The sequence below is a fragment of the Rhea americana genome, unplaced genomic scaffold, assembly GCF_003343005.1.
Source record: "Rhea americana isolate MKP2758 unplaced genomic scaffold, rheAme1 scaffold_89, whole genome shotgun sequence".
Classification (NCBI taxonomy): domain Eukaryota; kingdom Metazoa; phylum Chordata; class Aves; order Rheiformes; family Rheidae; genus Rhea; species Rhea americana.
The window spans coordinates 3,564,371-3,570,410 of record NW_028187077.1 but is presented as its reverse complement, the minus strand read 5'-3'; positions in this window follow the sequence as shown (position 1 = coordinate 3,570,410).

The window sequence follows — 6,040 nt, the reverse complement described above, 5'->3', positions numbered from 1 at the left end:
ACTTGCTTAGATTCCCACAGATTCATTATAGGGTTAGTGGGGGCATTTTATTCTTTTTTTTCCTCATCTGAAGTTTTGAATGTCAGGGAAGTTGTTTTAAAAGTTCAGAAGAGGTGAAACTAYAAAGCAGCTTAGGTCAAGAATGAGAAAAACAAACAAAATCAAAACAGTTTTTTTAAAGATACATTCTTTTCTTCCTAAGGCAACTGAGAAGCTTGACTTCTTAACCCATAATAAAAAGGCAGCCCAATCAAAGTGAGAAGCAATTATTTAATTTTCTTGAAACATAAATATTATTGCTACCTTTCAGATCCCGACGTATAGCTTTGTTGTTTCCCTGAGAGTAATTTCAGATTATTTACCAAAACTGTCTGATAGAGCGCTAATGCCCTCGAATTTCATATTTAAATACTCTTTAATATAAATACTCTTTAATATAAATTAAAAAGTTGCCTCTTTAGCAGATCATATCAAAGGAAGACTAGTGTAAAAATAAAACATGCAAAGTGATAGCTTTGATGTTTATCTTAATTGCCCTGTTAAAAACTGTAAAATGTTTTTAGAACCATTAGTTTAAATATCTTTTGGCTTGTTTAAAGCAATTGCTTCCAAACTTGGAGTTACAGCAGYGACGAACAAAGCTCTAAGTATAATAGAAGTTAAACTACAAAGGTAGGAGAAAAACAATTTGAAAGTCTTTTCAACATAAGAGATTAAAGCTGGAAATAAAACTACTTCTGGAATGTCTGGAAACTGATGCTGTTTGCATGTTCAAGGCTAAAAAAATAAGCTTAAATTTTCACGTAAGGTTAGATGCGTCATTAAGACCAGCTAATAATAAAACAGAAGATACCTCTCTTAAAGTTTTAAGCCTCCAAAAACATCACTTCTCACCATCAAGGGACAGTATTTTTCAACTCTTCCAATTCCCTGATTTAGTTGAGGGAAGTGCATGTAAGGTTGTGTAATCCTATAAAGTGATATATTATAAGCTATCAGAGAAAAGTGCAGACTGTTTTTAAGGTAAGGCTGGTATAGTAACGCATACAGACACATTGAGAAAGACTGATCAAGTAAGTATGAAGACCATATTAAACAGACTCTCATCCTGCTCTTTCTCCATACCAAAATCAGAAATAAATTATTAGTAAATTACTGATTAGCCAAGCTTCATCAATTTTATCATATCATTTGCTTAAAAATAATCACTTTGTTTTATCTTCCACAATTATTTCAGCATACAACTTACAAACAAAACACATGGAGAGCCCTTTCACAGTTTTATTTGTGCATTTATCTATCCATCCATATGCTAGATTCATGCCCCCGAATCAGACAGCTATGGCTGAACGTACCAAAATAATTTTTTCTCTCTCAGGATTTGCTGCTTGGGCTTCTTGCCAAAAGCAGAGAAAAACAGAGGTAAGTAGCAGAATGCCTGCCATTTTAACAAAAGACACATAACTACTAAGACAACAGACTAGGTATTTCTGACCCACTGCGTTGTCCAAAACCGTGCCTGACAGCACGCGGCGGTGTGCAGGGCTATCACAGCTACCTAGCCTGACACAAGGCGTACCCCCCAGCTCACTCAATCAGCTGCCCCACTTTTCGCGCCCTGTTCAGCTCAGCAATAGCTTGGCYGCCCCTGCGTGGCCCTGCTTTGCGATGCCGTTTGTATTCCCTTCATCTCCCTCCAGCGCCTTCCACTGAATCGGCTAATTCACTCCCGTGACCACAACTACCTTCTGCTCCTGATGACTCACGTACCTACATCCAGCTCCAACACACTTTTTTATAAGCAGTTTAGTATATCAACAGGCTCTCTGCCATATCCCAGGGGAGATGCCTACTAACTGGATTTTTCAAAGGGGCCCAGATGCTCTCTGAATTGCAAGGGAATTTGGTACCTCAAGGCAGTAACATTAGAGCTAGGGACCTCCAAACAGGTTTTATTCTCTGGTTTGTTTCTCTGAAAATTATCATCCACTAATCCACTAATTAATTGTGAGAACACACTCAACAGATGTGTTGAACCTAGAAAACCTCCTTCTATAAGCACTAAACCATCATGGAGAAGATGCGATTTGATATTGGCCAAGTTAACCACTTTTCCTTTTGAGCAAAAAGGCTGGATTTCAATCTAAAAGGAAAAAATAAGAAAAACTACAGGGAAAAAAATAATTGTCTTTAATATTTGTTATTTGTTCTTTCTGGGGGAGTACCTGCTTTACATGTGAAATCTCACAGCTTCACTTGGAAATCTAGAAATTATCTTCCTTTTTTTCCCCCAGTTTTAGACTTAAGCCCCATTAATTATTCACCACCATCAGCTAAAATATAATAAAATATACAAGATGGCCATCTGGCTTACTGGAACACAGATAAGCTCATGGAGTAGGAGTCTTAATTTAGGAGAACATGCCAGGAAAAGTTTGATACAGTAGTCTGTCCACATTTTCAGATAAACCCACAATGCATAAAATGGACAGGAAAAAAGGTCCTAATTTATTAATCCTAGGTAACTATTTCTTCAACAATAGTTTAAGAATTTTGTTAGTGTTGTTGATGAAAATACACAAATAGTTGTTTACATGCCACCATATGTTAAGCTGAAGCACTCTTCTGTGCAACTACACTGCAAAAGTTTTGCTAACAGTTATACCTTCTCTTTGAAGTAAATGATTTAAAACTGTCTGTATTATAGGTATTAATATCCACTATGGGTATTTTTCTAATTGAAGTGGTAAAGGTGATAGCAATCAAGTTATAACTTTTCATGGGATTAAACTTTTGCATAAATATTAATCCTTTTACTTTGTCTACAGCTGTGAAGAACTTTACAATATGAGCCACTTTCAATTTTACATTTTAGAAGCATAAACTGCTTATGGTGCATTTTTATAATGAAATGTGCACTGGAGCTGTTAATACGATTTGTTCTGTATAGCACTTGAAAAATATTAGCCTCAGTTTTTGAGTTCCTTATTAAAATCTACCATCAGTAAGAAAAAATGCTCAATGGCTGCATGTTTTAATACAAGAGTGAATTTTAAATAGGAAACATACTTTATTTTGTTGAAAACCGAATGATGATGCTGAAAGATAATGTACATTACGTAGCATGTACAAATGATTCTTTTACCATTTGATTAGATTACTATGCAGTTTCTTGAAGGAAATACCATTCAGAAACAATTAACAGCCTATACAGATGTTTGAATCATATAATTGCTCAGAAAACCTTATCCAACATTATCCTGAACTGTAGAAAACGACCTGTCTTTTTCATACTGTCATGTCAGCAAACAGCTGATGGCTGATTAACTGCATCACTCTGATGCACTTCAGAATCTTCCAAGCCACTACTCCCTGACCAAAGGTAATCTCACGATACGGGTACCACCATTGCAAAAATGGCCCTGTCTCTTCTGCTCAGTTTCTTCAGTTTCTAATGTCTCGTTTCCTGTGGAGCTCTCACAGTATGTGGTGAGTAATTTGCAAAAGGTGCACTAGTCCAAAATAAATGCAATTTAGGAATAAGTGTGATTACCCTTCAGCAAAACAACGGATAATTAGCTGGCTATGAACACCAGGAATCTTAAAACACTGTTTCTCACTGCACTGAAACCTTATAAAACCAAAAAATTGCTTTGGTGCGAGCTTCACTGTCCGTGCCTCTTCTATCTAAAAGTTCCTGCAGTATGGTAACTGAAGGAACGACAATCATAATTTCAGATAAATATACTGATTGCCATGGGGCTCTGAATCTGTTGGGAGCTGAAGTTTCTTTGCTGTACAGAACAGTAAATACCAGCTGTGTTTGTAATTACATGCGCCTGCTCAGGGATGGTGGGATTTTTCCTTTTCCTTGAAGACTACTCCTTTGGGAGCAACAATAAAAAAGAAAATTAGGTCTGTGACTGTGATAATGAGCCTAGCAAACAAGAGTAAACTCAATGTAAGGTCTAATACACAGAAAACAAGTCATTTTTTTTTTAAGGATGGATGAAACAGCTGATATGATTTCAGAGGAAGTTTCCAATTCTTTAAATTTTGCAATATGTAGCTTACACAGGAGGTATTCTGTATTCAGACACTTGTATTCAGACAATCTCAGGTGCAAGCGTCACATGCACAAAGCTTGAATAGCCATTCAGTGCAAGCAGTGTAGGGACGACCCTATAATGAAAGGTCCCTTATATTTSTGGTTTTTTTAAAAAATAATTCTAACAGTAATTCAAGAAACCTCAGATGAAATTCAGGCTTGTAGTTCAGTACAATTCCTTTACAATTCCAAAGAATCACTAAAAAGGCTGCTAGATATGTTGAGCTATGCATTAGCCTTGTATTTTCCCTTTGCATAAGACTAAGCATTGTCAGATTATCCAATGTTATTCAATAAGAGAGAGTTCTATCATGTTCCTTTTGCATTCAAAACACTATTGAGACATGTCAAAAGCCAAGAGTTACATGCATAAACTAATCTATTTTTAGCATTGCCAGTAACTAACAATTTCCAACTATGTCCTCAGGTTAAAGGTCTTTAAACACATATTTCCAAGCAAATGAAGGTTGAGCCAAAATTAATAAGGCAAATCAAATAAACAAAATCACGACTGCACAGAGAGACTTACAATTAAATCAGATTGCACTAAATTTTGCCTCTGTTTATAATTACTTATTCAGTAACAGTGGCTTTTGGTTTGGAAAATAAGAAAACTCCTTGCTCTCTTTACAGAAAAAAATTTATCCTATGCCTAAGAGCTATGTTGCAATGGTTTACTATACTTTATTTTAAAGTAGAACTCTAACTTATAAAATATGCATATAACACAACTGGGGTTAGGGTTTGTGTTAGACTAACATGTTTATTTGCATATCAAGGATTTTTCCTATAATTTCAGAAGAGCCCTTAACCCAGCCTTAGTCTTTATAACTTTATACATAGAAAATTGCATCTTTTAAGATCTCACTCTATTCCCCTTTGTATTTTGACCATTCCAAAATCATCAGAAGCAACAACGAGGTAGAAAAGAAGCAACAGTCTCTCCTAATACAGGGAATAGGGGGCATTAAAAAAAAAGAAAAAAGCACCCAGAAACTAGATAAATACAAACAGAAGGACAAACACAACAAACACCTGTTCTTCATACAACAGAGCTCAGAGAGCACTTCCTGGCCAAAGGATGTCATACAAAATACAAACTACATCTGTGCCAGGAAGTCACCGACCTCCACATAGTTGGAGGCGCTAAAATTACTTTGGGCTACATACCATCTGGTACCAGGTCTTGTTCTGGTTTGGTCTTGTTCACTTTGTCAGTTTGTTCTGTAGATTCTTCCATACTTCTTGTCTACATTTCAGACAGCTTCTCTGACATGAAGCACCACAAAGTGGATACTAGCATAGGAATTTTCCCAGTTTCCTGCATGCTCTACACCAGTGAGAAGTATTAATTTTGCTTCTCTGCAATACATCTGAGTGCTCCTGGATCATTAACTAGAGCTGCATACTCTCTGGCAAGTTTCCTGGTGCATTAAAATAAAAACTTATTATTTTGATTTTTTGTGCTAGTTTGTTCCTCAAACTTTTTTCCTTCTGTATTTGCCCTGCCAGAGTTATGATTCATTCTACAGTCTTCATCTGAACACATCTAAAACTCTTTGAAGTATGCCAGCCACCTCTCTTCCTCTATACGTTTTGGCCATGAAGGCTAAAGAAAAGCAAGCTTTTCTTAAGTAAGTGGTATGCACTGGTTCTCAGATTCCAATATGATGTCTTTACATAGCCTGTGAGCCACCAGAAAGGGCAGAATTCTCTGGGCTCTCCTTTGCACTTCTGTTATAAGTTTTAAAAATATTTCCTCATTTTTATGTAACTCCCTTTTGGAATTCAAGGWCAACTGCAGTGGATTTCTGTCTCCATCCACCCACCCTAGAGATGTATATAGCTGGGATTTGGGAAGGGTGGGRGAACTGTAAGTGTTTTTGAGCTACCTCAAAACATTAATTGTAGAAGAAAAAGTATTTCTCTGGA